This window comes from Lytechinus pictus, chromosome 10 (assembly GCF_037042905.1).
Source record: "Lytechinus pictus isolate F3 Inbred chromosome 10, Lp3.0, whole genome shotgun sequence".
Taxonomy (NCBI): Eukaryota; Metazoa; Echinodermata; class Echinoidea; order Temnopleuroida; family Toxopneustidae; genus Lytechinus; species Lytechinus pictus.
In genome coordinates this window covers 1,515,532-1,540,892 of record NC_087254.1, presented here as the reverse complement: position 1 = coordinate 1,540,892, position 25,361 = coordinate 1,515,532, and the positions used below count along the sequence as shown (strand labels likewise).

Here is a 25,361-nt window from a genome sequence, read left to right as displayed (position 1 = left end):
CTCTTATGTCCAAGTTTCATGAATCAGATCCATAAACTTTTAAAGTTATGATGGTAATTCAACAGATACATGTACATGTACCCCCATTATGGCCAAAGTTCATTGACCTTTGACCTTGGTCATGTGACCTGAAATGCGCACAGGATGTTCAGTGATACTTGATTACTCTTATGTCCAAGTTTAATGAACTAGACCAATATACTTTTAAAGTTATGATGGTAATTCAACAGATACATGTACCCCCATTATGGCCAAAGTTCATTGACCTTTGACCTTGGTCATGTGACCTGAAATGCGCACAGGATGTTCAGTGATACTTGATTACTCTTATGTCCAAGTTTAATGAACTAGACTAATATACTTTCAAAGTTATGATGATAATTCAACAAATACCCCCAATTTGGCCAAAGTTCATTGACCCTAAATGACCTTTGACCTTAATCATGTGACCTGAAACTTGCACTGGATGTTCAGTGATACTTGATTACTATTATGACCAAGTTTCATGAATCAGATCCATAAACTATCAAAGTTATGATGGTAATTCAACAGATACCCCCAATTCTGCCAAAGTTCATTGACCCTAAATGACCTTTGACCTTCGTCATGTGACATGAAACTCATACAGGATGTTCAGTGATACTTGATTAACCTTATGTCCAAGTTTCTTGAACTACTGGTAGGTCCATATATTTTCTAAGTTATGATGACATTTCAAAAACGTAACCTTAGGTTAAGATTTTGATGTTGATTCCCACAACATGGTTTGATTTGATTTTGATTGATTTGATTTATTTATTTCCGTTTCACAATTGTACATAATATGATAAACATAACATAACAAGGTCGAAAATACTACAAGACAAAATATAATATATATAACATAATCATAGATTTAAGGATCACAATTCAGTAAATAAAGATATCTCAAATGACATTTGTATTTAATAGTAAAACGGAGGGACTTGCCGAAAAAAAGCAAAGCTTGTACAAGAGACAAGCCCCTATCTTTATAGTTACATTACAAAATTACAACAAATAAATATTGGGTCTTACTAATAATTTTGTTGAAAAATAAATGCAAACAATTTGTGTGCACTTGACAAAAACGTAACTGATGGATCGTGTGAGAAAAAATTACGTTTTACATTATTATAAGAGAGGGGGAGGTGAGCGGGGAAGACAGAAGGGACAGAGGAGTGCAGTACACTAAGTAGAAAGAAAGAAGAAAGAAGGCAGGCAGCAGGAGCATGTACTTTGGCTAATTGCAATTTTAAGAAGAAAATAATAAAACAAATATACATGACTATGTATATAATATGAGCGCATATAATACGCATATACACAAAAGTCGAGTATAATTAAATTAGTTATTCAGCTTGACCTGTTTGCGACGAGTATTGCAGAATTAACATTTGTTTCAGTTTGCGTTTAAAAATATTTACATTGGGGGATTCTTTGAAATCTTGAGGCAGAGAGTTCCAGTAGGCAGGCCCGGAGAAGACAAATTAATTCTTTGCAAATAAAGTTCTTGTTAAAGGGAGATGATATTGTCGTTGCCTTGTTGGGTAGCAGTGTACGGATGCATTTTTACGGAACATATTAGAGAAAATGGCGGGGAGGTCGTCCTTGCTTAATTTGAACATAAATTGACTAAGTTCGAAAAGATATACATGAACATGTATGTCACTTACTTTAAGAATGTTATTTTCAAAAAATAAGATATCAGTATGTGATCTAAAGTGTGTTTGAAAAATTATTCTTAGAGCTTTTTTCTGGAGAAGTAATATTCTATTTAGTTGTGTTTGTATTGCACATCCCCAGGCAATAATTCCATAATTAATATATGGTAGAATAAGGGTGTAATATAATGTTAACAAAGTGCGGGAAGGGAGAAAATGTTTGAGTTTATTAATAATTCCAATGTTTCTAGAAATTGTTTTACATATACTATCAATATGAGGCTTCCAGGATAATTTGTTGTCAATAAGGACACCCAAGAATCTGGTAGTGGAAACATTATTAAGAACGAAATTATCAAAGAAAATACTGTCAGGTAGAGTATTGATTTTATTACTGAAAAGCATGTAGTTTGTCTTCTGGTGATTAAGCGAAAGTTTGTTGGCCTTGATCCAATCTGTAACATTTGTTAGTTCAAAATTTAAGATTTTAACGAGTTGGTTAATATCATCATGGGAAAAGAAAATATTGGAGTCGTCAGCAAAAAGTATAAATGAAAGTAAATTTGATGTATTTTTAATATCATTGATGTAAGTAATAAAAAGAAGTGGGCCTAGTAGGCTACCCTGGGGGACACCTCAAGTAATTGGAAGAGTGGTCGAATTGCTATTATTTACTGATACAAATTGGGTCCTATCAGTGAGGTAACTCCTGAACCACTCCAAGGCCTTCCCTCTAACTCCATAATGACACAGTTTATGAAGGAGAATTTCATGATTTATAGTGTCGAAGGCCTTGGAGAAGTCCAGGAAAATACCGACAGTATGACAACTATTATCGATGGAAGTGGTGACTTTATTAATAAATGACAAAATTGCATGGGAAGTACTATGGTTTTTGAAAAAATGTTGTGTAATTTGAAAAAATCACTTGTTCTAATATGGACAAGTTTTTCTAGAATTTTAGATAGTGAAGTAGTAAGGATATTGGAAGATAGTTGGAAACGAGTTGTCTTTCACCTTTTTTGAACAGTGGGATGACTTTGGAGATTTTCATTTTATTGGGGACCCATCCAGTGCTAAGAGAGATATTAAAGATATGTACCAATGGATCAACGATGGCTGTAATGATTTTTTTTAGAAGTTGGGTATACCGTCATACCCCGGGCTTTTATTATTGTGTAGATTGCTAATAATATTAATGATTTCCATCAAATTAGTAGGATTAAAAAACATGGAATTGGGGTTAGGGTCGTCAAGGAAATCGGAAAAGGATTTGTTAGTTCGAGGTATATGTTTAGCCAAGTTGTTGCCAACATTTGAAAAATATGAATTGAACTCTCCTGTGATTATATTAGTGTCGTCTGTGATAGTATTGTTTGATTTAATTTTTGTGATTGTAGAGCTTTTTTTCTTTTTGTTCAGTACATTATTAATAATCTTCCAAGTATTTTTCATATCATTTTTGTAAATGTTTAATTGGGAAGTGTAGTATTCCTTTTTGGCTATACGTAATAATGTGGTAAGGGTGTTTTTATAACAAGTGTACTTAGAACGAGAGTTTTCGCTTGGTTTAGAAATATATTTATAATAAAGATTATTTTTACGGTTAATAGATCGTAAGATAGATTTAGTAATCCACGGATGTATTGGGATTTTTTTATAGTTTGACTTTCGGTTGAAGATAAGAGGGACGTGGGTGTCTAGAGAAGATGTTAATTTGGTAATAAAAGAGTCGTAAGCTACATCAACCTCTGTGGAGTCAAAGATGGTCGACCAGTCTGTATTGTCTAAATCATTAATTAAATGGGAAATGTTATCATCGGTTATTTTACGATAGGAAGTATTATATGATTCATTCTTAGAAAGTTTATTTTTAGACAAATTCGCAAAAATTGAAAAGTGATCAGAAATATCGCTAAGGACTATACCAGCTTGGGGGGTAGGATATGTTACATTACTAAAAATATCATCTATAATAGTTGCAGAAGTGTTGGTTACTCTCGTTGGTTAAGTAATTAGTGGTAAGAAAGAATTAGTGAGAAACGTTTCGAGAAACTCTTGCGAGATATTGTTAGTGTTGCAATTCATTAAATTGATGTTGAAATCCCCCATAAAAAAACAATCTTTGTTTTTCAGAAAAGGATTGAGTAAAAAGTCATTGAGGGTTTCCAGAAAATGTTGAGTATTTGAATTAGGAGGTCGGTATAAAACTCCCAGTATCAGATTGTTTCCTTTTGGATTGATGATTTCAACAAAGAGTGATTCTAAAGCGTCATTGGATAAAGTCATATTATTTATAAGATTAAATTCGTATTGCTGGGGTATATAAAGCGCAACACCGCCACCGGGTCTAAGAGTTCTGTTATTAACAACTAGATTAAAATCGGAGAGTGCAAAAAGAGGACAAGGATTTTCCGAGAACCACGTTTCAGTTAATCCAATGATTGAATGTTTCGGAAACTGATTATTATCAAGAAATAATTTTAACTTATCGAAATTTTTCTTGGCACTACGAATATTTAGATGGAGAAGAAAAATATCTTCTTCAAGACTGCTAGAATTAATTAAAGATTTAAAATGTTGTTCTGTAAAATACTGTGAAGTAATAAGCTGTCCACATGGGTCATTTGGGTCAAAGTTTGAGTTAAGATCAGCAGTATTATCATTCAAGTAGTTTTTTATATAAGTTTCAAAATAGGGGTTTTCTGACGAAGCGCCGTGTTGTGATGAAAGGGACAACAGGTCATCGTTGCATAACGAGCTGAATGGAAAGTCAGACAAATCAGCCGTCGGAGCTGGGAAGAATTACACTAGATACGCTAAAAGAGTAGACACGCCGCCATGCTCTTGCTCCTGTTGCTGTGCAAGAAGAGGGAAACAGAAGAAATTAAAGTATGCTGTGCAAGAGAAAAAGACAATACAAGTTGAAAGGAAGAAAAGTAAAATGGGAAGAGAAGAGATAAGAAACCCAAACCAGACCAGACACGAGAACGATCATTACTAATGTACTATGTGAATGAAATAAAAAATAAAAAGAAAGAAAAAAGAAAGAAAAACAAAATAAATAAAAATAAAAGAATAAATAAAAAACGGATGTAATTGAGAATGCTACAGACCAACCCACGTGACAAAGGGGAAATAAGAATACTTTGCATTTCTCCCTTAGGAATGATAAAATCGTTGATTATACCTTATGAAAACGATAACAAATCAGTTAGCAGATGTTCGATGAACAGTTTAAAAACCAGTTGCTTAAACAGTTAAAACGTTCTCCATTATTTTGCATAACACTGTCGACCACAAGAGCCCCACCGTGTTAACTGTTTAAGTGTATGAAGTCTTGAAGACCAAAGTTTACTTTCTTATACTTATCAACAGGAAACAACCAATTTTTTGTCTGTATATACAAATATCAGTAGAGCAAGACCAAAATAAGTTGTTGTGTTGGTAACGTTGCAATCAGTAGCAAAGGTATATAGGAAGTCTGATTTATGCCTCCAGACCCACAAAAACGTACTTTCACACTTTTTGAATAGCGTGTGAATTGACAAGAAATTTAATATAGTATGTATTTTGATAAGTAATTTTGGATACAATGTCACCAAAGTGATGGTAACTCAAACCAGATTCGTTTTCGAGGGGGGGGGGGGTCTCATCCAGTTACTAAACGCTCTCCAATCGCTGTCGTGTTATGCAATTTCGAGTTCAACCTTTCCGTCGTTATGCAATTGCAACTAGTCAGAAATGAGGCCGTTGAGATCCAAACTATAGTGCATCAATAATGATTTGAAGTTAAACAAGTATATGAGCTACTACTGTCATAATGCAGTATGGCAATTGGTGAATGCTGCAGCTGACACAATGTAAAAATGCTTGAGAATCTAGAGCAGGGCAAGATGCCCAAGAAAATTGCTATCTCTAGAGAAACATATTATAGTGAAAGCGATAATAGATTCAAAAGTTCATTTATCGAAATTGTAAGCATTGTATTAAAATGCCAGAAAAGCATGCAACATTGGGAGCCGACACATTCATCCAAGAAACCATCTGCACCTCATGATTTACTTTAGCAACCGTTTGTCTAAAAAGAATAAGGGCACACGGAAAGCATTCAGCTGACTCGACTGGTATTGCGATTTAACTCAAGTAATTGCATACATAAGACGGATGGATATACATGTTGTCATAACAGAAGGATGCAAGGCTTTATAACAAGTTGAAACCAACGAAGGGCAATTCTTGATAAAAGAAAAAATGTTTGATGCACCAAGTTCAGATTGTCATTGGTTTTGCAACTATTGATGTACAAACCTACATCAATGAATGTTGGGTCGTTGATCGAGGATCAAGCGTTGCGTGTTGAGAACTGTTCGCTATGTACAATTTGAAATACTCATGAGTTAAATTGTGCAATTCGGGGGGGGGGGGGGGGGTATCCGCAAGAGTGCGATACACGAGTTTGCATAACCAATATTGTAAATATAATATAGATTTGGAAAATAAAGGAAAAAAAAAATGAACTACTAGTATGTTGTCAGGTGAAGTCAAATATCACTATCTGCTCTGTCTATTAAGAATCGTTGATATGAAACCAAGCAGTTGCTAACAATTTAAGCCAAAACGCACTAGTAATACCGTATTGGTGAAGCATGGCCAATGCCAATTGGTAAAGACCTTGGATCTGAACAGATGATTCAATCATATACACCGGGTTTACATTAGTAACAAATTGCCAAAAATGCGAAAAAAGTGGGAAAATTCATGTCTTAATGATAAACAAACTTTGTCTTGTGTTGTGCATGTAAAACAGGCAGGAGTTGCATGCAGATACAACGAGAAGTAGTTCATTGTAAGAAAAAATGATAAACTTTATCACTTAATAACCAGTTGACCTCAGAGGGTATCATCTCATTTCATTAATAAAGTATAAAAGAATTTCAAATTACAGTATCTGAGCTAAAGAGATAAATAAGCTCTAGGATTTGCAAGGGTTGCCTTCTTGCATGCTAATATCATGAATATTAGGCATGTCTAAAACCATGTAATATAATTCCTTATAATAGAATACTGACAGCTTTGGTTTCTAGAAAAAAAGAAGACATTCAAGAATTGGAAGATTAATGTTTAATAATAAACAGTATATATATAGAAAAAAAACATCTTATCTGCGAGCAGAGAGGAAAACACCGATTCACCTCAGGAAGCAATTTTATTATCATGATTATGTCAAGATTGTCGGATACACATTGGCACGAAATATATAGCTGAGGAAATGAATCTGTAACTTCTCATAATAAGATTGTGAAAGTTTATCAGCTTATAAGACTTTGTCTGCCAATACATTAGATAATTGTCTGATCATGGATAAGTGGTAAAAATTGGTATTGAAACGTGGTAGATGCTTTAGCAGAGGAAAAGGGAAGGTAACATTTTGTTTCAATCTTACTTCCTTGCAACAAGCTTATTTTGGGGTTTCTTTTCTTCTTTTTTTTTTTGGCTCGTGCTAAACATAATTATTTTCAAGCCCAAGCAAATTTTGGTACAGAGAATATAATAGTTGACGTATATGAAAATTGCATACCTGAAAGAGATGGTCTGAATCATAACAAGGTATACTTTGGTATCACATTAGAATACATGCTATCTTCAACGTGTATATTTGTAAAGTTTATATTAAAATTATTCACAAGCATGCAGTTGCAAGCAGAAAAAATGCCATGTCTGATAACGTATAATTCGGTATCAAATTACAATGCATGCTGTTTTCAAATTTTATATTTGTACACTTTATATTAAAAATATCTACAAGCATGAAACAGTTGCAACGAAGGTGTTATGCAGACATGGCAGATTGTCTAGCCTGACACATGTTTCATGCAAGTCAGAATAAAAGAATTCAAAATGTGCCTTAGATCTGTCAGCCTGGCTGCATGAAACAAATAAAATGCTGATTGAATATTTACATTATTGTATGATCATTCAAAATTGGTCCATGTACTAATTATCATGATTACCGAGTTACATATCCAGAAAATATTCCAGCATCATTTCGGATAATAAATCGTATTTAACGCGATAACAGAATGAAGAACTTTAAACTGAGTGAGTGTTTTAAATACACTTTCAACTACGTTAGGGATGTAACCATAATTATTAAAAATTGAGGTATTAATTAGGGTGGTAGACTACATGTATAGTACCTTTGGGTATGACCGGTAAAACGCAAGCAAGATAATGTCAGGACACAGACCAATATCAAGCAAGTCAGATTTGAGTTGGTATATAATTTCTTCCGTAGATGAAATTAAATGTAAAAGTAGCCATCAGATATGCTTTCGAAGCCAAGTATTATCAAGATGCTTTTGACAAAATATTCGTGTTGCCTATCATGCTTACTGACAAGAATGAATAATGTGCTATTGTAATATAAAATTAAGTTAAGGGAAAATTGAGATTTCGCCACATTGGCTGCTTGATAATCCAACATTGGAGGAATAATATGACCTTGTCATGACACGAGCGAAGAAGCAAGATTGAACATGATATGATTGTTCATACTACTTAATCTATTTATGCAATAAGTTAAACAATAGAATAATTTTGACAGAATGATGTAACGTTTTTAGAAGACTTTATGATTAGCCAGATCACCTTGAGCTGATAATAAGAAAAAAACAAAACGAAATAGCATCATCATTTCAGTTGATACATCTACGTTTTAGCAACATTGGACAGGTATAACAGAAACATTTCTAAATATAAAGTGAACATACATGTAGAGCCTAGAGGTATCCTTATCTCCTTAATTTTCCTTTTAAACATAATAGCATTAACTTACTCTCTCCAGACGGTCCATTCGCTAGTTGATGCGTTGTTTCTTGAGGCTTTTCTGGTTTGTAGAATAACCTTTGCTCCTATCACTTTGATTCTGGTTTGCATTTGTTGAGATTTTCTGAGGTTGTATGCTTGTGATGCTAACTTGCTTCGCTCTCGCTTCATACTCGGAGGGAGATCACTCCTGATTGAAACTTTGGCGAAAGGTGAATCAACGGGAAGACGCTGACGTCCTGGATTCTCATAGGCACGAAGGATTTTGTCGCGGTCTTTCATCAGGGCGAAGCAGACGATTATTGCTTCAGGTCGCGGGGTCTTGGTCACTGGCGAAATTCTGCTAGGGAGGCGGTGTGCGTTGGCGAGTGGTATCTTCGAAGCGTCTGCCGCAGGGATTCCAAGAAAGCTGGAGAAGACCTCACTTGCCTTTTGGTAGACATCTTCGTTGGGTGACTGATGAACACCATACAGGAGGTTTGCCTTTCTGTCATGGATCTCAAGAAAAAGACACTTTTCCTCCATATCTTCACGCATCTTCACGCATCTTCTGGATGTCGTTCTGTACCTTGGGCAGCTGGTCTTTCTCAATGTTCGAAATTCTCGATGAGGAATCTGACACACATGATTCAAGCATTTCAACCTTTTCTTTTGTTTCAGTTAGGCTTGATGTTAATCGAGTCAAATCCGTCAGAATCCGGTCGAACTTGCTATTCATTTGAGTTGTCAACGCACGTATCAAATCTTTGATTTCACCGATCTCCGCTGCCTTGTCGGGTGCGCCCGTAGCTTGCCCAAGGATCGGGGCGCTGGCGTATAGAGACGGTACATCGTTGCTCTGCGCTGCGGCTGCCACGCCCAGGCTCTCCCTTGGCTTTAAAACCGAGGAATGTATGTCCTTTTCTCCACTGATTTCCTTCTTTTTCTGACGTGTGATGACATTCATGGTAAATACTTATCAGGTCTGAACTCCAAGTAGAAGATATCAAATGCAAAATCAACGAAAATGTGAGTTTTGTCAATTTAAATTCGGGAGATTTGGCGTGCGTGTGCGCCCTCTAGTACATCCGGGATACGGGATCTAAGCAATGGTCTAAGTTCATTGACCCTAAATGTCCTTTGACCTTAGTCATTTGCCCTGAAACTCAGGCAGGATGTTCAGTAATACTTGATTAACCTTATGGCCATGTTTCATGAACTAGGTCCATATACTTTTTGCTGTCATTTCAAAAACTTAACCTTTGGTTAAGATTTGGTGTTGACGCCGCTGCCGCCGTCGGAAAAGCGGCACCTATAGTCTCACTCTGCTATGCAGGCGAGACAAAAATCAAAATCGGTTAACAAATAGAGAAGAAGCTAGGCATTTTCTGTGATTTATGAATAAATTTTGCATAAAAATTAGCATAAATAATTTTCAAGTAAAAATTTCAAAATTCGGTGTAGAAGTCTGGTGAACCTACCAGATGGAAAAAAAAATCGGAATAAAGAAGAAGAAGCATTTTATATGTGAATTTTGAAAAATAGGCTCAAATTAATTTTGCATAAGTTAGTGACAAATTTTTCTAGTCAAAATTTTAGAATTCTGTGTTGAAGTTTGGTGAACCTTAATATGAAGCTCTACCAGATGGAAAAAAAAAATCAAATCGGTCAACTAATAAAGAAGAAGCAGCATTTTATGTGAATTTAATAGAAAAATAGGCATGAATTAATTTTGCATAAATTAGCATGTTTCTAGTCAAAATTCTATTTAGAATTTTAGTGAACTTCTTGAAGCTCTACCATATGGAAGCAAAAAAAAAATCCAAATTGGTCAACAAATAAAGAAGAAATTTTTTTTTGTGAATTTTGAAAAATGCACATAAATTAGCATATCTAATGAGTTTCATAATTCCGTGTAGAAGTTTTGAATCCCGCATCTAGTGCTACATGTATCATATAAAGCAAACAGAATTGAAATCGGACTTGAAATGACAACAAAGAAGCATTTTGAAATTGTGGACAGACGACGGACGCCATGCCACGGCATATTTGCTCATCGGGCCCTTCGGGCCGGATGAGCTAAAAATGAAAGTATGGCAAGTAAAATATGTCAGATGACCTTTGAGCTTCTACATCACTGTCAGGTGCCCTCTTCCGGTTCTGTTTAGCAAGGTTTGGCAAGTTTTTTAAAACTTTACTTCGGTTTGGAGTTTGGCAATGTATGAATAAATAAACTGTAAAAATATCAAATAAAAGATAAGATCGCCAGCCCAAAAAGCGAATAAGCATTCATGGTGAAAGGTTTGTTAAATATTTAAAACAAAGTTTGTTTTTAAAAAGAAAGCTAATATTGCAAATAAAGCTAAGTACTGTTGCATAAATTTCATTTTCTTTTGAAAAAAATTTATGAAAATGAGAGAATGAGAATAGAAAAAGAATATGATTATGATTGATTACAATGTCAAAGCACACGCAGTTACCCTGATCAAAACTGTTGATCGAGATTGATGAAATGCAAGACAAAACAATCTCCACTCAACTGCTTAACCATATGGGTGGGTGCTGGTGCATCACATCGCAAAGTGGAATGCACCCTTTCGTCCGAGGCCACCCCCCCCCCTTTAACGCCATGCACCAGCACCCACCCATACAGTATAAGCCCACTTAACTGCTATAATATTGGTAAATTTCATATATTACAAACAATTTGAAATGTTTCAAAAGTCCTTATTTAATAGAAATTTAACCATTTTACATGGCCATGAGTCACGAGGTCGCCCACCAAAAAGGGTGGTGCTGTTATACATATTTTGGTTAATTTGTTGAGTTATTCCTAAATATTTTCAAAACCAAAGTAGCTTTGCCCACAAGTTTGATATCATTTTAAAGCTTGATTCATCAGCTAATAATGTAAAAATTTTCATTGCTCTAGGATAAATAAAACTCGAGTTACATGTAATGTATATAGGGGAGATTTGGGTTAGTTGGAACATTGTAATTTTCTTTAACGCCTTTAAGTAAATTCATGCAATACTGCCCTCAATTTATTGCCATTATCAACAGCCATCCATCATATTTCAGACAACACATGTGCAACAAGCCTGGTGAAGTTAGAAAGGAATTTTTACATGTATAAGCTTACAGCACAAACAAGGGACTTCACCATGGCATATTAATAACCTTATTTTGTAGCTTGGTACAAGTGTCCATTATACCCCCAAACAGGCCAACTTGATCTATAAACTTCTCTGAGATAATAAAAAAAATTTGAAAGAGAAAAAAAAAATCCTCAGAAGGTGAAAAAAAACAAAAATTCCTTTCTTACTTCACCAGGCTTGTTGCACATGTGTTGTCTGTAATATGGTGGATGGCTGTTGATAATAGCAATAAATTGAGGGCAGTATTGCATAAATTTATTTAAAGGCGTTAAAGAAAATTACAATGTTTCAGCTTACCCCGCGTTCCAACTAACCCCGATCTCCCCTACTAATCGTTTTACATGTTAATGAAAGAGATGGTCTGTACATTGAGATGCTACTCTTACCGATTCCTTCCAATTCTATACTCCAATTTGCAGGCTCCATTGGACATGGTACCAGGAAGTAGAGGAGCAAGACAATCGCAACTGACATCATAGCAAGTAGAATGGACAAGAGATGATGCACTCCAATACCAGTATCAACCTCTTTATCATCATCATCACCCCCTTCCTCATCATCAATACCTCTTGTAGACATTGCATCATAGTTGGAGATGGTGCACAGACTTTCTACCCCACTTAATGAGATCATTTCAGCCATATCAAGATGATGGTTTTTACGCTTCCTGATGGTCTTTGGCGTCACAGGGGATGAATGGGCAGTATGGAGATGCTGGTTGTCTAGGATGAATTTCATTTCAATTTCACCATTATTAAGAGGGCCTCTTGATTCCCCAACATCTGCTTCATCATTTTGCTCCTTTTCTTCTTTGCTATTTGATTCCAAATGATCAAATTCAATTTTATTGTCATTCTTGTCAGGATGATCTGTGATACTGACTTCTTCCTTATCATTCAGTTGTTGTTTACCTAACTCCATCTTGTCTGTTTAGAATCCTTCTTCCAAGCTACCTAGAAATAATAATAAATTCACAGGTAGGTCATCCAATTTTCATTTCAAGGTGGAAAGTGTCCAAGACAACAACAATAACAAAAAGATTTCTAAGTAACAAACGATACCATATTCAATTAAAAAAATATTCTTAATTTTGCAGACAATACTATAGTTGCTACATTGTAACACATACATGTAAGTCTATGGAAATATAAATTTTCAAATGCCTTTTCTCAAAACATTAGCTTTCTTACACTTAATCTGCTTTAAAATCCTAATCATCTTAAGAAGCTTGTTGAACTATTCAGGATATGTTCTTGATGTTAAATAAACAAAATAAGCTACTAACGTAATTGACACTTAGACATGTAGGATCACTTTGGACTATTACTTGTCAAATTTGAGTACTGCTTCGTTACATAAATTGCTGATCATGATTAATCTGGGATATTATGAATCAAATGTTTTTTTAATTTTTTTATAAAGGAAAAACTTCAGATTTGATCAGGTATGTTGCATAAGAAAAATAAGTATTTTGAAATAGGATGACAAATCTCTCCAATGGGTGATTCCATACGTGTCGTACAGAACATTTAGAGCACATTTGACAGTTTTTTGACAAGGAAAACAAAAAATATTTCAGTAACTAAAGGTGATCATGACATAAAGTACTACCAGAGTGTTAGGAAAACCAAGACTTCACATGACTTGAATTCATATCCTGTATAATACAGATTTAAAATAGTAATGTGTCATACGGGACACAGAAAAATGACTTTTTTAGAGACTTTAAAGTTTATACTCTAAAGTCTGTGAGTTGCACAGAAAATTTTAATAAAAACCGAACTCAAATTTATATTCAATTACCCAAGAACACACACCTATATGAAAGAATGTACAATAAAAATTCATGAATACATAAAGCAAATTAAAATTTTCGAAAACTATATAGCGTCCGAGACACTCAGAATGTGTCGTACGGACATCTCTAAATTCAAGCCAAACTTTCTTACTTTATATGTCTCTTTAACATCTTCAATCAATCAATTTGGCTGATAATAATGATAATCCTATCAAACTAAAGACATACATGTATAACAAACCGCTATTGGCTGAATAACTATATCACAAACAAAATACTGTGTCGTACGGGACACAGCCTGTATAAAGCAATGAACTTTATATAAATCAGAAAGGGAGCATAGAGGCTATCAACCCGTTTGGACCACTGACCGTTGAGGTTTCGACGAAACTTTGCTCGTAATGCATTCTGGTAAGGAAGTCTTGATAGCCTCAATCAAGACAAATTTGCAATTTTGTTTTGTATTGATACAAAGTCAAAATCGTTTAATTTCCCGAGGATAAGTAAATCACGCCATCTCCCGGTAATGCTTGAAAGGAATGGCGTGGTGCACGATGTTTGTTAGTTAAGGATTTTCATTAAAAAATAAATAAAATAAAAAATCTCTTACCACAACGGCCTATTTAGGGGCAGATCAAAATTTTCAAGGGTGAGGGCAGGAAAGTTTCAAGTTAATTTCATTGATTTCAAATCCAAACATAAAGGATTACAATCAAATGAAATTAACAATTTATACAAATTATCAAACAAAAATGGATGCAAAATAAATTGATTTTATGGCTTTCGAGGGGGTGGGCACGAGCCTGATGTGCTCCCCATCCTGGATAAATAAAAGAAACTCATTAAAAAAAATTGGAATGTAATTATGTTCTGTTTTATCACTTTGTCTTGAGTTCCTTGCCCCTTTCATTCTTTTCACATTTCACCCTTTACCCATATTAATTCCACGATGGTACAAAATATGGGCTTTCAAAAGTGATATGATGATGAAAATGAATATTCAACAACAATATGAAAAATAATAGAAAACCAAAATAATAATATTAATAATTAACCCTTACAATGATAGTACTCAACAAAAAGAGAGGGATCAAGCCCTCGAGAGAAGAAGCAATAACCCCCCCCAAAAAAAGGCATATTTCCTTTCACCATACGACAAGATACAGTTCATTATAGAATAAACTAAGCTGATGGCGCTACAACAATTATTCCTGTGTATAAAATAATAAAAAAAATATTGTGTGTCAGGGGAGAAAGAGACTACTATCACTGGATCTCGGAGATCCGAAAAAGAAGCATCACCGGAAACAGGTATCTGTGGTGAGAAGCATTTTTATACAGCTCTGTAGAGGTCAGTGGTGTGGTCACTTCCGTTAGCTTTCTTCAATTGAGCACAAGAGGGCGCGTTACATCCTCTACGTACAAGTCTATGCGCTGCTGAGTATCATAAAAAATTTCATCATACATTCCGACGATTTCTCGAAGAGTCTTCAAATAAATGACAATATATCGTTGATTCCAAGAAATATTACAGCAACAACGGAAGGAAGACCAACGTTTGGTTCGGGGGGAAAGACTGGTAAGTCAAACTCTCTTACTTTTACATTTTATAACAAATTTTGTCTATGAGTACGCCTCACATACCTCTAGTCCCATCCCCTACCTTTTGCTGTATGGCAAATGGTCGGGGATGACGAGTGCTTTAATTGATGGAATCTACAGTTTAATGATTTTACTAGTTTTCTCGTACCACGTGACGTATGTGAATGAAGGATCGCGACACTCACACAAGCATGCGAGGTTAGTTGCACAACGCATGTCATTTCATAATAAATTTTGACGTTTTCATTCATCACACGAATGTGAGAGAATGAAACATGCCAAAATCTTCACAATATACTAAATTTATTCATCTAAATCTTATCATTTAATTTAATTTTAAAAATGTGCTCGAACGTATTTATAAAAAGGGATTTTAAACGCTAACCTCCAAATCTCAGCCAAGACACTCCGTCCGATCCTTAATACTGCGGTGGAAATTACGCAAACAACAATCGAAATGCGAATTTTTCCTATCGAACAGTCTAGATTCAAGTCGTCGGCGCATAATAGGAAATTGTACCAAAAAAATCAACAGGTTGCATCTCACGTATAATCGCTGATGGCGCTACATCATAAAATAACGCTGAACACCAAAAAAAAATGCGGAGTGCCTAGAACGCAACCAGCAGTACAGCTGATCTGACGTAAACGACGTAAACAAGCAAGTTTATTAAATAATATCGCGCGCCCTCTCTGTGCATATAGAGAAAACCAGCGAATTAGCTCCATGCCTGCTTCGACTTTAAGAAAATTCATCGATATATTAAAAGTAGGCCTACCAGAAAGGCAGAAAGACAGAGAGGAAATGAAATTGGCTTCATATCGTTTGGTAAGTTTCATATCCAAAGCTTATCTCATTTTAAATAGGTATCTATTTCTAATTTTAACAAAATAGCCATAAACTTATTGCAAGTGCCGTGCCAGTGCCGTGGTTATCCTGAGCACGGCGGCGGTAATGTACCCATGGGTGGGATCGCGATAGCGCAAGAACGATATCTTCCGAAGAGAGTGGTAGTATAGTATTAGTACTAGTAGTATGGTCAGTTCCCCCATGTCTGCGCGGTCTCCCAAGTCTGCGCACCCGCGTATCTGCGCGATTCTAGTAAAAGAAGATACGCAACGAGCACGAACTTTACACATGCAATACATAGACAGGTATTCATTTAAAAATCCAACTCAAAATGGTGGAAAAATAACAAATTCGAGGTATTTCATGTGATGGCCTCAAAATGCAGCCTTTCTCACCAAAATCCCCGAATCGTGTGCAAAGTGAATGAGTGCGCAGACATGGGGTACCTTTTTTTTTTTCAATCTGAAAATGACTGCCCGAGGTTTTTTCAAGAAAATCTTATATTTTCTTTCATTTTTTAATGAGAAATTTGGTACACTTACTCTTAATAATATAAGGAACACTATTAACCAAAATTTTTTTTTGAAAAAAGAAGAAATTCATGTTCAATCTTAACTCAAATTGTTAGGTGCGCAGACTTGGGGCCCACCATCATACTACTGTGACTACGGTACTAGTACTTTAGTAGTAGTATGGCAGTGAGTCCAAACTTCGCGCGTGTCCATACTTCGCGGACGGTCATTATCTAAAAAACTAGCCAATATCCTTAAAATCTGACATCACCAACGTGAAAAGCGACCTAAAATTACCCTTTGGTGTAAGTTTCTTTAGGATGAGTTCAGTATTCATGAAAATATTGGCAAAAGATCGGCAAATTTGTCGCCGTTAGCGCCCGTTTTGAAGAAATCTGATATTCTCAACAAGCATCACGATATCACCATTTTGCAAGCATAAATCATCAAAAATGTGAGTTAAATATGGTACTAACCGATTCTATAGCATTTTGCCATCAATCTGATATAAATTTTTCACTTTTTCAGCTTGAGTTTCTGTTTAAATCTCCACAAAAACTTTGGTCCGCGAAGTTAGGTCACACTTTTTCTGAACGGTTTTCCAGCACAGCGCGCATTCGCCGATCGGCATAGAATTTTGAGATCGCGATACCGGCGAAAGCCCTTGACCTACTTCACATTTTCGTCCATGATTTTATACTTTACGATCTTGCCGTCAATGTGGTAACTATTTCTTGAATTCTTTTTGTATGAATTATGAATATTTTGTGAAAAAAAATCAGCCTGATGAATATTTTTGAAAAGTGCGCGAAGTTTGGACACCCCATCATACTGAATCCGCCGGAGTAGACCGCGCTAATTCTTCAGACGTCACTGTTTATCACCAGGAGCTGGACATAGAGGAACAGAAGATCCTGCGTCCAGAACTGAACCTTATGTAACGATCCGCCGGCGGATTTAGTGCCTAGTCCTAGAACAGTATCTGCCAGGTGCAGGATCCGCCGGTACACCGGCCCGCTTCGAGGGCCGGAGGCGGAGCCCCCTGCCTGGGTTAGACCCTACCGAACGCCTACGGAGCAATACAAACAAGGACCAAAACAAAACAAAATATACTCACAGTTGCTGGAGAACTAGAAAAATTAGCAAAATCACGAACCTCCACAGCTATGGGTATGGGTGAGACCACAAAAGAGTAGAAATATACCGTAGGGTACGCACCTTGTTCATTGAATGAGCGCCTTAATTAAAGTGTTGTTGTATATACTACCATGGAAGCTCCTTGGTTATACGGTACTCTGGCCAGTTTCAAGACCCATAATGCCAGTATAGTCTAATAATATAGACCCACTTGAATAACATGCTAATAAACTACTCAAAACATTTTAACCGCAATTATATGTTACCAAGTAGCAAAGCAATTACTTTTCCTCTCAAAACATTTTAGTTTCTCTATACAAATACAATTATATGTCAATTTATTCTCTGTATAGATATCTGAAAACGTATATTTAGAGACTATTGTATTTATAACACACAGTCCATGATACCTTTCTAGAACGTTAAGTGTTTATTGATGTAATATTCTAATAACATTTTTATAACGTTTTGTTCTGAAAAATTTGTATTATTATGTTATTAAAACGTTTTAAAGAATGTGTTTAGAGTTAATTTTTATTAACGTTTTGGGAAAAACAATTTTTTTTTCAAGATATTATTTGGCTTAAATATTTTGAGAACATATTTTCATAACTTCTACAACTTTTGATGCTATTATCATTACGTTTTACCAATGTTTTAACATGGTATTTGTTATATCCAGTGTATTTATCGCAATGTTAGTAAACTATTTTGTTTCTCAAAAATATATGTAAGTATGATATCATAAAAACATCAAAATAAGGATGTTTGTTGTATATTTCATTAGCACTTTGGGAAAAAATTGAAAACTAATTTTTCAAAAATGTTTAATTATTTTTTATTAACATATTTTCATAATTTTTCGAGAACTTTTGATGTTTTCTTTTTCTTTTTAAATCTTTATTCCTTCAATAAAACAAAATATATGTACAATATTCATCGTGTACAGTAAGATACATCAATATTCATCGTAATGAAGATAAAGTACAGTAAATCATTGAATACATAACAAATAAAAGCAAGTCTCAACTTAGTTCAAGATTAGTAAAAGGTCTCAATTTTTTTATAATGTAACATCTCCTTGCCCTTTTCAAACGCAATAAACTTTTCAACATTTTCAACAAATTTCGACTCATTTATGAATAAAGCTAACAAAAGTTGTCCTTCTTGACATTTTGTTCTGAAAATGAAGTACTATGCAAATAAAATGATTGTGTTTGATAGATGTCGAAACTTACTTGGAAATCCAAAATACATATCAATATTTGAAAATTTGTGACAACTTCAACCAAGTATATACATCCGTCCAAAATTTACAAACAATAGGGCATAAACAGAACAAGTGTATCAAAGTTTGTGGTTCAGTTTTACAAAAATTACACAATGGCGAATTATTCTTTTGATGTTATTGTCACACCCAATGCATAACATTATAAAGATGTTAGTAAATAGTTGTTTCTAGAAAAATGTTTAAATGATATTTAAAAAAAGTAAAAATAAGCATGTTTCTGATACATTTTTAAAAACACTTTTGAAAACATTATCAAAAAATATCTTTAAAAAAGTTTTGTTTGAATATTTGAGAAACATATTATCATGACATTTCGAGAATGTTTTATGTTATTGTCATAATATTTTAACAACATATTTGTAATGTTTTTTTTACATAATGCATATCATCATAAGAACGGTGTTAGTAAAATGTATTTTTTTCTGAAATAATTTTACATCATTAAAACATGTTAAACAATATTTTTCCTCCTTTTTTAGTGTTTCATATAACATTTAAAGAACGTTTTTATGTTATTGCTATAATATTATAACAACCTTTAAAAATATTTTTAGATCCCATGTATAACTTTATAAAGATGATAGTAAAGTTAAAAAAAGTTAAAATTGTATTATTAGGACACTAAAATAAGGATGTTTTTAATTTATTTTGAAATATTTTTGGCAATTTTTTCAAAAATATTTTGTTGAACTATTATAAAAAACATATTTTCATTACTTTTCTGTTAAGGTTGATGTTATATAATATTCTAACAAAACTTTTAAAATGTTGATTTTTCATCAAAAATGTTAGTGAGATACTATTTTTTTTCTCTTTGCCTCTTCCTTGAGGATTTATTGTTTCAAAATATTTACATATAAAAAAAATTTATTATACACATATTTACATAGGAATAACTTTTTTCAAGAGTCAAATGATATAATATTTATAACAGAATTGTTAAGATCCGTAATGATTTAAATAAAACTTCAAATATGAAACAAATTCCGTGATCAATCTCTTATTGCTATGATTTAGATTGTGAAGGTTGCATTTAACATAATGATTATAAACTACAAACTGGGCAAGTACATTGATCATTAAATTAATAAGATCAAATTTTGGGTTGTCTATTTTATACCCAATTAACAATGTTTTCATAGTTATCACCATTTCTTCTTTGAAAATAAAATAAATCATCCTCGATATAATTTTCCAATAAACTTTAACCTTTATGCAAAAAAAAAAAAAAATGACCAATGATCTCGATTTCATTACAGATTTCGCATTGATTTGTATTTACAACTTTCCACTTGAACAAATTGTCTCTAGAAGGTAATATTTTATGTAACTGTCTGAAATTGAATTGCTTAATTCTGTTATCTTTTATCTTTTTGAATTTAAAATGAAGGATATCTTTCCAAACTAAATTTTCTGGCAATTTTAGTTGTTTTCCCCAGATGTCCAAAATATAAAAATCAGCCTTCTTTTGTTGTAAAAACAAATAATATTTTTTCGCTCTGGTGCAAGTTATATTAATACATTCACCAACAGATGTATCGATTTCTTCTTGTTCTGGAGAGTCATTTTGTTTTTCTTTCATCGTACTTATTTTTTCAAACCAATGGGCAGGAAATGCTTTTTTTAATTTAAAAAATCCAGAACTAAATACTTAATTATCAACATCAAAAAAAAATCTTAAAAATGATATATCTTTCCATTTACCTTAATATACAACTTGATTAACATATAAAATACCAGCTTCTTTCCATTCCTGAAAATTTGAAGGTTGTCCATTTCTTGTAATATTACTATTTTTCCATAATATTTCATGATATATATTTTCAATATTATGCTCATCTAATTAACGTAATTGAGCCCATATATATAAAAATTCAATATCAATATAAAACATTGGTAAACCCTTATTTCGACAAAGCTTTAACATGTGTTTTGGATGATAATTTATTTGAAAACAGTAGGGAATTTCTCCTATGTAACTTAACCAAAACGAGAAATGTGTTTTCCAAACTGTATCATAATTATTAAAAAGGGAATTTATCCAAGGCAATGTAAGTGATTTTGATTTCGAGTATAGATCGATCATACCAAGACCACCTTCAACTATCGATCTGACACAAATATTACGTTTAACTTTCTCACGCTTTGAATTCCACAAAAACGATATATTATCTTATGTAAACCCTTGCATATATAGTCTGGCATTGGAATAACTGTACCAACATAAACGATTTGAGGCACAATTAAGCATTTTATAATAATTATTTTACCACAACATGTAAGCTGTCTCATTTTCCATGTTTTTAATATGTTATTGACCTTTTCCCTTCCCAATTTAGCTTTCGTATATGCTCTTCATTTTTCCCACAAATATTCCTAAATACTTAACAGGATCATCTGTAAAATCAAACTCGCTTCTTTCTAGGTTAAATATCCCTATTTTGAACATCTTTGTCTTATTCCAATTTACTTTTGGACCTGCAATATTACCGAAATTATTTATCTCTTTCATAACATTATGAAGGGATTGAAACGAATTAATAAATATCGTCGTATCGTCTGCGAACTGTTTTGTTTTGATATGGTGGGTAGTTGGGGTTTAGGGGAGGGAAGCAGGCCGCGCTTCCTGGGCTTGGATGGGATGTGGGGGGGGGGGCAGTTGGGATGGGAGGGTGTTTTACTTCTGTTACTTCTTTAGTTTAAAAAAAAGAATTTATAGCGAGTCGCTATAAAAAAAAAAAATTATAGCGACTCGCTATAAATTCTTTTTTTTGGGTCATATTTGTATTTTTTTCTACAGACTAAGTATTTATTTTATTCTAGATGATTTGAATGTTATATTCTCTATTTTTTTGTACAATTTTTTTTTATAATGAATAATTATTTATTTGACTTTGTGACAAGTGTTACTTGTATGATTTTAATAAATACTATTACAAAAAAAAAAGAACTGTGTTATTTTTATCTCTCTGTGTGGTAAGCATAAACAATTTCCTGAAATATCTATACCTCTGACTTCATCATTTTCTTTATTACGAATTGCTAAAATCTCTGCAACCAAAATAAACAACAATGCTGATAATGGACACCCTTGTCTTACACCTATATAAATATGAAATGATTCTGATAACCAACCACGCTGTAGTACTCTATAACGTGAGCATTTTTATACAGTACGTATAAAAAAAAAAGTTTACACTTTGAAAAAGCCCTGGGAATTGAAAACTATAGAACATGTGGGTAATTTTTTCACATATGATCTTGGGTTTGGGTCACATCTATCCAATGAAAGTAAAAGTTTTGACAAAAGGTTACACTTGAGTGAGCACTGTACATGTTTGCAAAGCTCGCAGAAATCTGTTTGCGCAGAAATGCTCGTTTTCACGCTGTGTCAAGGGGAAAGGGCGAAATCAAACTTACACTGCGAAACATTTCTCATACCACTGGCGTAAATCCCGGGGGGGGGGGGATGGGGGGGATATATCCCCCCACTTTTCGAGGAGGGGGGGATGTCCTGTACAAACATCCCCCCCACTTTTTACGAAAAAAAGATAATTGTTTTATTGGTGAAAATTCTTCCTAAAATACCGCTTAACAAATAAAACAATATTATTGAAACATAAAATGCAAAAAAAGAGCCTGTTCACCATTTCCAAACAAAATACTTATGTCCTTATTATAACATTGAAGACAAACCCCCGTTTCTTCCAATTCATCAATGTTAGGGTCTTTGGAAGGGATTAAGATGGAATGTCAAAAAAATATGAATGTAATCTCTAATAAAACCATTAAACCATCATGGGGTAAAAAAGATAATAATATTGGAGGGGTATTTGCCATATGGACATACAGTGGCGTAACCACGGGGGCATGGGGGGCACATCCCCCCATCGGCTGACCAAAAAAAAAAACGGGGAAAGGGGGAAAAGAGGGAGAAAGGAAGAAAAACATAGTGAAAATATTATTCATTATAATATATTATATCATAATTATGTTATGTTACATCACATAAGAAGCATTTTTATCATAACTTTATGATTTGCCCAGGGCCTACGTCTTCATTGTTCCTGGTGCTCGCACTGTCTGTTTAACGAGATATATAATCCTGTTGTACTAAAACATCCCGTTTTCAAGTCAATACAAACCAAATATATTTCCTAGCACTTGAGTTATCATTGTTTTATGTAGTGACATATATGCTTCTTTTTCATGTCTCAAAAAGTGATTGCCCCATGTTAAGGTCTTCGTATATATGAAACATTTCCTGTCCGTGATTACGTTCGCATTAGTGGATTGGTGAGATATGTCTGCTCTTCATGAATTCCCAAATTCAGTCCTTAAAATGTCCCTTCTTCTGATCTGAATATCAAAAATTTTCAGCTCGCGCTTCGCGCTCGCATCACTTAGTTAATGAAATACGTATGGTCCTAGTTAATTCCTACAAATAAACCTTAGAATGCCCCACTTCAGGTCTGAATTATCTAAATTTTCAGCTCGCGCTTCGCGCTCGCATTGTTTAGCGAGACAGGTACCTATCATTATTACACAAATTTGATTATAATGTCCCTTTTTAGGTGTGAATATAAAAAATTTCAGCACGCGCTTCGCGCTCGCATTATTTGATCAGTGAGATACATATCCGTTTAATGACATTGTCCTTAAAATGTCTCTATTATAGGTCAGTATAACTGGCAACTGAGCGCGCTTCGCGCGCTCACTAGCGCACTCACTCAGTGATTCAAAAATTTTGCTGGTGCCCCCCCCCAATGCCGTGACCCACGGTACGCCACTGTGGACATATCAATGACAATTCCTTGCATATCTAAAAACATGATTGCAAAAAAATGCCAAAATATTTCAGTCATCCCCCCCACCCATCAACACGGATTTACGCCAGTGTCTCATACATTTCCCATTGCACTTTTTGTCAACTTTTATTCGCATAACTATTTCAAAGTACTGCGCAAATCATTTTTCACTAACTTTTCAAAAGTAAGTGGTGCTCACTCAAGCGGAAATATTTTTCGACAGTTACATCGTCATTTGCTTAAATGGATCTGTACCAATCTTAAAATGTAGAAAAATCTTTAGGATATTCCTAATTTATAATTTTACAGGAATTTTTCTAAGTGTTAACTTTTTTTATACGCACTGTATAACGTCTTAATCCAATTTATAAACGATTCTTTAAACTTCCGCTTTAATGTTTCAAACAGAAATGAGTGGTTCACAATATCGAATGCTTTTCGAAAATCTAAAAAAATGATAATGCCACGGGAACTTTTAAATTGACAATAGTCAATAATAACTTAAACAAGTCTAACATTTTCGGATGCCGATCTACCTTTAATAAATCCACATTGATCAGTTGAAATAATTGATGATAAAATTTTCTGTAAACGCACCGCTAAAACCCGAGCTGCAATTTTGTAATCGATATTGAGTAAAGATTGGTCGCCAATTGTCCAGAGATCCCCTATTGCCATGTTTGTATAATAGAGTAACAACTGACTGTCCTTGTATAAAAGAGATTTCTCCCTTTTCATACCCCTCATTAGTGAGATACAAAAAATGTTAATATTACATCACAAAAGCGTAAAAATGAAGATGTTTCTACTATATTTTTGAAACATTTATGGGAAACATTTGAAAAACAATTTCCAAAAATGTTTTGTTAAAATATTGTAAAACCATAGTTTCATATCATTTCAAGAACGTTTACTATATTCTAACAACGTTTTTAAAATGATATTGTTACATCCAAGATATAACAGTATAATGATAACAGTAAAATGTTGTGTTTTTCTTAAAATGATATCACAAAAACGTCAAAATTATTGTTTGTAATACATTTTTGAAAAATTTTAGAGAACATCAGAATTTTTTTTTCAAAAATGGTTTGTTGAAATATTTCGAAAACATATTTTCATGACTTTTTGTAACATAAGATTTTATTGCCATAACATCTTAAGAACGTTTTAACGATGTTATTGTTACATTAATTATGTAACATTATAAAAACGTTACAAAAATATTATTTTGTTTTCTTAAGAATGATTCTTTCATGTCATTTTTACATCAAGATTGGACATTTTGATAAGATGTTTTAATAACATTTTTTGAAAAATGTCCGAAAATGTTTTCTTGTCAGGCCATCTAAACATTATATGCTTGATATCATAATAATAATAATAATAATAATAGTATATACATTTATCGAGTGCAGAAACTATTCCATTAAGTATATATTCTACTGCACTATTTAGGACTCCTAAAAAGCTTGTTATTGATTAAATAGATGTGTTTTGAGCTTTGCTTTAAAGTTGTTTACGGATGGTGCTTCCCTAACTTCCAGGGGTAAGCTATTCCAGAGCTAAGGGGCTGCACAAACAAATGCTCGATCACCTAGCGTTACTTTTGTTTTGAAGGATGGGATCCGTAAAAGCATATAATAACGTTTATTTAATGTTAAACATAAGGGGAATAATGCAAATGTTCTTAAGAAATGTTCTTTGAAAGCATTT

General features: G+C 33.8%; 1 protein-coding gene across 1 annotated transcript in view; it reads right to left on the bottom strand.

Moving 5' to 3' along the window:
• Nucleotides 1–8,596, bottom strand: part of LOC129268936 (protein FAM234B-like) — a 40,869-nt gene extending 32,273 nt beyond the window's left edge. The window contains exon 1 of the mRNA XM_064105108.1: nt 8,521–8,596. The gene's annotated coding sequence lies outside the window, so the exon portion shown is untranslated. The remainder of the gene's footprint in view (nt 1–8,520) is intronic.
• Between the last annotated feature and the right edge of the window lie 16,765 nt (nt 8,597–25,361).